Genomic DNA, 5,880 nt, shown 5'->3' on the forward strand with positions numbered 1-5,880 from the left:
TTTCATTGTTGGTTTATGTGATTTTGGATGCATGATACTTGTTAATGTGACATGCCCGCCATTGTATTTTCACCACTATCGTTCTCAACACTTTTGCCCCAAATGGATTCTAAATTACTAAGTATTACATAATCTTGTACCTAACAAATGAGAAACTCTTGTAATTATTTTAAGTTTTGTAAAAAACGAAAACATCATATTCTCTAAAGAAATGATCATGTTACTATGATAGGAACAGAAATCTGCTAAAAAATACAAAAAAGAAAAAGAAAAAATAAATAATAAAGAAAAGAAGGAAAGAAAAACGTTGTTGCCGAAATTTACACAAAAGAAAAAAAAGTTCAAAAGGTCAGAATTTATTCTTCCTTTTTGGGCTGGGCAATCTAGGATTTCAATATTGAACAATACGTGCACAACGTTTTAAGGTTCAAATCCTGGCTATAAACTACCCAAATAAAAACATAGAGAGAGAGAGAGAGATCACGTCAGCCATGAGGGCAAAATCTTAGGTTACTGTAACTATCGTGATTAGCAAAGCCACACCCAAAAATCAGAATACGTCATGGTTCTTTATAAATTTATTTTTAATTAGAAATTAGTTTCTCGTGAACTATCATTAGATTAATCATGATCTAACTTGCTATCAATTAAAAATGGCATGGTGCCCTGATGAAGACCCCTAAGCCAAAAAACTAAGTCCGACCCTACACTTAAACTTAGAGGCATCCATCATAGCCCAACTAGAAAAATTTTAATGCTCGTAACTGCTTTTCAGTTTCACCAACTTTTAAGGCTGGCAATGAGCAGGGCCGCCCTGTCCTAAGTAGAGCTTGACCTACAAACTATGGCCCGAAGGTTGGGCTAGGGCCAGTGTCAGCCCGATGCCACCCTCTCTTTTCTTTTTGTTTGTTTTCATTTGTTTTGGGTCCAGCCTGGCCCTAATAAAGCCGGGGGCAGCGCTTTGTGGATAAGGGTCGGGCCCGACACAAGAGCGGCCAATTAGTCCAAGCTTTTACCTCTTTTGTCACTACTTAAGTTTGCCTCAAACGACAGAAAGAGCTACACGCTTTTTGTTGAATGTGAAGGGGAGTAATTTCGTAATTACCTCCTACGGTTTCTCCCTTATAAATTGTCCCTTTGCCATGTTTGTTTATTTCACGCAAGTTGTTTAGTGTTCTTGAGGCGATGGAGGAAGAACCAACCCACCAAAGGAAATCTTGAGGCGATGGAGGAAGAACCAACCCACAAAAGGAAATCTTACTTTTACGGCTGCCCGCCATTGCACAAGCGTTGCCCACGATCTTGGGCAAAAGCCCAGACATGGAGAAACCTTGTAAAGAGTTTAATGAAAGAAGGGAAGATCATCTCTCACAATTCTAGACCTCAGACTTGTTGTTACGATGCCGAGGGCTATTCTCAGAATTTCGACAATGGAGGCAGCCGGCAAGAACTCGAACCTCATTGGTTTTCTATCTCTAAAGAAGACAAGATAAGGTTTTAGTGACCTGCAAAATCATGTGTACTACTGGTGTTGAAGTTTCTCTTAGGGCACGTTTGATAACTGGAAGGAAGGAAAACTTCTAGTGTTTGTAGCATTTCCGTATTCGAAAATACTAGGTTAATTCAGTAGCAGATCTATGTTCACATTCTGCGAGTATTCCCTTTCAATTGATATTGCTTTCTTTCCTTTCACTTTTATAGCAGGGAATGAGGGTCGCGTATGTTATTTTTGGACTCAGCCGAGACCACTCGGACTACCATTTTTATAAAAGATAAGAACAGAAAAGCAGCTATCGCCTCTCCACCTAAACTCGGGCCGAAAACAAGTTAGTCTGAGTCATCATCATCAGAACTTTATCCAATAAAATTGGTCTAAACATTTCTCATAAAGTCTGAATGTTCCTCATAAATCCTATGAAATTAAGAATTCATTATCTTTCCTTTTAGAAATTTAAATGTACAAGCTTGCATGACTAGGTGAAATCTCTCTCTCTCTCTCTCGATCCTAATCGTCAAGAAATGGAGGAAGGGGTCAATTCCAATTTGACAGACCTTGGAATGGAATTTGAGCACGCAACCCACTACGTGATGCTTCGAGTAGCTAAGCTTTGGACTTCAACTTCCTTCTACCCCAAATTCTATTTATAGAAACGGTGACCCTTCAAATTTCAAAGAAAAAGGACAAACATAGGAGAGGTCTAGAACCACCCTTCCAGTGGTTTGCATCAAGCATGGTTGTAAAAAGTGGTTTGAATTTTATTTTTTTTTATTTTAAAATTAATTTTTTTAATATTTAAGATATCATTTTCAAATAATATACTAAATAAAAATAATAAAAAATATTTTGAGAAAAAGATAAACACAATATCTTTGAAATAATTAAGTAGTATTTGGTGGATTTTTTATTCAAATTTTTTTATTATTTTATTTCATACATCATATTAAAATATACTTATAATCCCAATTTGAGATAAATATAATTTTATAACCAAAGTGGGAGTTTGGTCGTCGTCATTCAAAGTTCGAACAGGGTTGACGTGGGTTACATTTATCAAAAGAAAACAAACTGTGCGAGGTGACTTTCTACCAAAGGAATGGGCTTTTTCTCTCTTTAATGGACCCAAAGAAATGGGCAGTTTGGCCTTGGATAATTTGTTTTTGTTATAAGAAATCATATGTATTATATACATAAAGGAAAAAGCTGATGGATGTTAGTGAAAATAAAATAGATGGCACAGATAAAATCAAACCCGAGATCAGAGAGGAGGTGTCGTGAGGCTGGTGATCGCAGAGCCCGGATTTTTTATCCTCTTATTTTTTAGAGAGAGAGAAGAACTATACGCAATTGTACAACTTTTCCTTGCTATATATATCTCTCTCTGGCTTCCCATTTTATAGGAAGAAGAAGGGGTAATTGTTGTATTTCTCCAACAGACCTATGAAAAAAAACGAGGGGTTCCCTAATCTCCAACAGGCCTTTGGGAAAAAAAACGAGGGCTTCCCTAATCTCAGGGATATCAACATTCATATAGACGTTGGACCATATGACCATTAGATATATTGAATTTTCACAAATGTAGGCTTAGACAAGTAAGGTTTCATACCCATACGTGTCAATATCTCCCACGTGGCCATGACGGTCGAGCATAATAAGTCACATGCATACTTCCACTTTGGAGTATGACCTTTAAGAAAATATCTTGTCATGAGGCTTTTCTCAGATTTTTGTAGATATGTCTTTCATAACAAATATCTATCATGAGGATTTTCATGCTAATGCGGATTTGTCACTCATGAAAACTGACTAATTTAGATATTTTTAAGTCTCATTAAGCTAGTGTGCTCAGACAGTAGTTCAACACTTAAATCCTTTGTTAATGGATCAGTGATCATATCTAATGAGGGCAAGTAACTAACAGTTACTTCACTTTTTTCAACTACATCCTGAATGTAGTGATATTGGATATCTATATGTCTTCCTTTGGAGCTATTTGCTCCATTTTTAATTAATTTAATTGTGGCTTAATTATCACAAAATATTTGGATCGGTCCGTCGATTATTTGTAGCTTCAAGTCATCTATGAAACGCTTTATCTAGAAGATAAAAGTACAAGCAGTGCCTGTGTGTACCTAACTACACACCCTTGTTTCTTGCTAAACCAAGAAACAACGGCGCTTCCAAAGAGGAAAGTGTGTCCTAAGGTGGACTTACTATCATCCTTATCCCCAACAAAATCTGCATCCGAATATCCTATAATTTCAAGCTTATCTGCTTGAAAATACAATTGTAGATGTTTTGTTCCCTTAATGTACCTTAGAATTCTTTTTACTGCTTTCCAATGAGCTATGCAAGGATTACTTTGATATCTACTAACAAGTGTTTATGATGAAAAAACGGATGAACTTCAAGCGAAGACCTCTCTGATTTTTTAGACCTTATATTAAATAAAAATATAATAAAAGAGTAGTAAAGAAAGTGGGACAAATCGAATTTAGATCTGAGGCCAGATCTGCCTAGAAACGAGCAGATCTACTCTCAGATCTGTGGCAGAGCCAGTATGATCCAAGACACGAAAATATGATTTTAAAGTAAATAAGCAGATCGAAATGAAATTAAAACAATAAAAGAAGAATAAAAAAAAGACAAAAATGATACCGAACCAGGCCGGATGGCCCGGAACTCTCGAGCCTTCTAGGGCTCACCCGTATCAGAACCGATCCTCTTTTGTCTCTCTAAGTCGAATGTTCACCAGAAAGTTTCTGGTTGAAGAAGGGTGGTTGTGCCCTAAGAGTAGATCTAGGGTGGTTGTGCCCTAGGTCTAGGTTTTCTCAGACTTAGGTTTTCTCTCAAGAGGCTCGGGCTCCTGAAGAAGTTTCTAGCTCTTCTCTCGTGTAACTCTATCTGGTTTTTTCTCTCTGATCTCTATCTGTTCTTTTCCCTAAGGTTCTGGTCTCTCAGATTTTTTATCTCTATCTGCTCTCTCCTATGGTTTGGTCTCGCTCTTCCTCTCTTCAAATGACCACGAAAAGAGGGTTATAGGGGTCAAAATCCGCTGAGAAGGATATACTCACATAACTTACATGTACTTATAAAAACAAAATGGGTTTTCTAGGTTAAGTGTGATCCTAAGGGTTCAAGAAACCACAGAATTTATCAAATTTAAAATGGGGTGTCTACAATTGCCCCTCTTTGGCGCTGCTTGTCCTTTGAGGGACAGGTGAGTGGCAAAGACTGGTGTTCCCTATCCTTCGTGGAACAGGTGAACGTCAAATATTTCTTCCAGAGCTCACGTGGTCAGAGGGCACACCAACTATCCCTCCAAGACTTTGCACTCATCAAGCTCATCCATCTAGGGCATTTTTCCTCCTAGGGTTTTCAGAGTGAGGTGTCGATGAGTTACACAAGCTAGAAACTCGAGTTGGATTTTCTAGCCATGTCACTTAATTTCAGGGGTTTTACAGTTCAAAAAATTTTAACCTTGTTATTTTCTTTGATCTCCTTAGGGTTTCCTAAGGATGTCTATAGGAAAGACTTTTTATAGAAAGAGACTAGTCTGGCTGAATCCGAAGTGAGATACGATGTAGCAACGCGGCAATAGCGGCAAACGCGGTAGTCATCTTGTACAAGTGTCCAAGCGCCTTCGTTTTAAAAGACGTTTTAGAAATTTTGAAGATAGTGGAGATTTGAAATTGAACCCGGAGCATGGACATGTTACTATTTTAACAAAGAAATTAAAGTTTTTGAAAACACAAGATATATATTGAAAATTTTGAAAAGGGGAACATATTTCGAAAAAGAAGGTTGGTTAGCAGTTTAAACTCCTGCAACCATAGGGCCCTCTAAGCAGTTTAACATCATGCAATGATGGACGGTGTAGTTGGCAGTTATACTCATATGACCATGGAGTTTTTATAAATTTTTTTTTTGTTTCCCCTGTTGGGGGGTGGTTTTTTTGTAGTATAACCACTTGTGACCCCTTTGGTGGACCCTATGTGAGCGTATGGGGTCTTTGCTTGAATCTTCGTGACGTGGAATCATCAAGTACTTCTTTATCTTCCAACCTAGCTCTCGCAGGAGAGTTTTTTGGAGCTTTCGAGCAAAACATAATTTTTAAAATACAGGATACTATCCCTAGATGTTCTGAATCTCTTTGGATTTCTGATTTCGTTCCTCCACCACTCACCTTTCAAAGTTTCGGACGATCCAGGTCCTTAACAATGTTCCTCAGGCTAATGCTTATTAATTTTTCTTTTAACACCACTGACTCAGGGGAGGAAAAGAAGATGTTTAGAGAAAAAAGATTTTGGAGATTAGAAGGAAGGAGATAACTTCTTCTTTTTTCGTCGCCCCGGGGTCCCTTTCGGGTATTTAGCCCAGTA

This window comes from Amborella trichopoda, chromosome 13, assembly GCF_054954075.1.
Source record: "Amborella trichopoda isolate Santa Cruz 75 chromosome 13, AtrichopodaSantaCruz75HAP2 v2.0, whole genome shotgun sequence".
Taxonomy (NCBI): domain Eukaryota; kingdom Viridiplantae; phylum Streptophyta; class Magnoliopsida; order Amborellales; family Amborellaceae; genus Amborella; species Amborella trichopoda.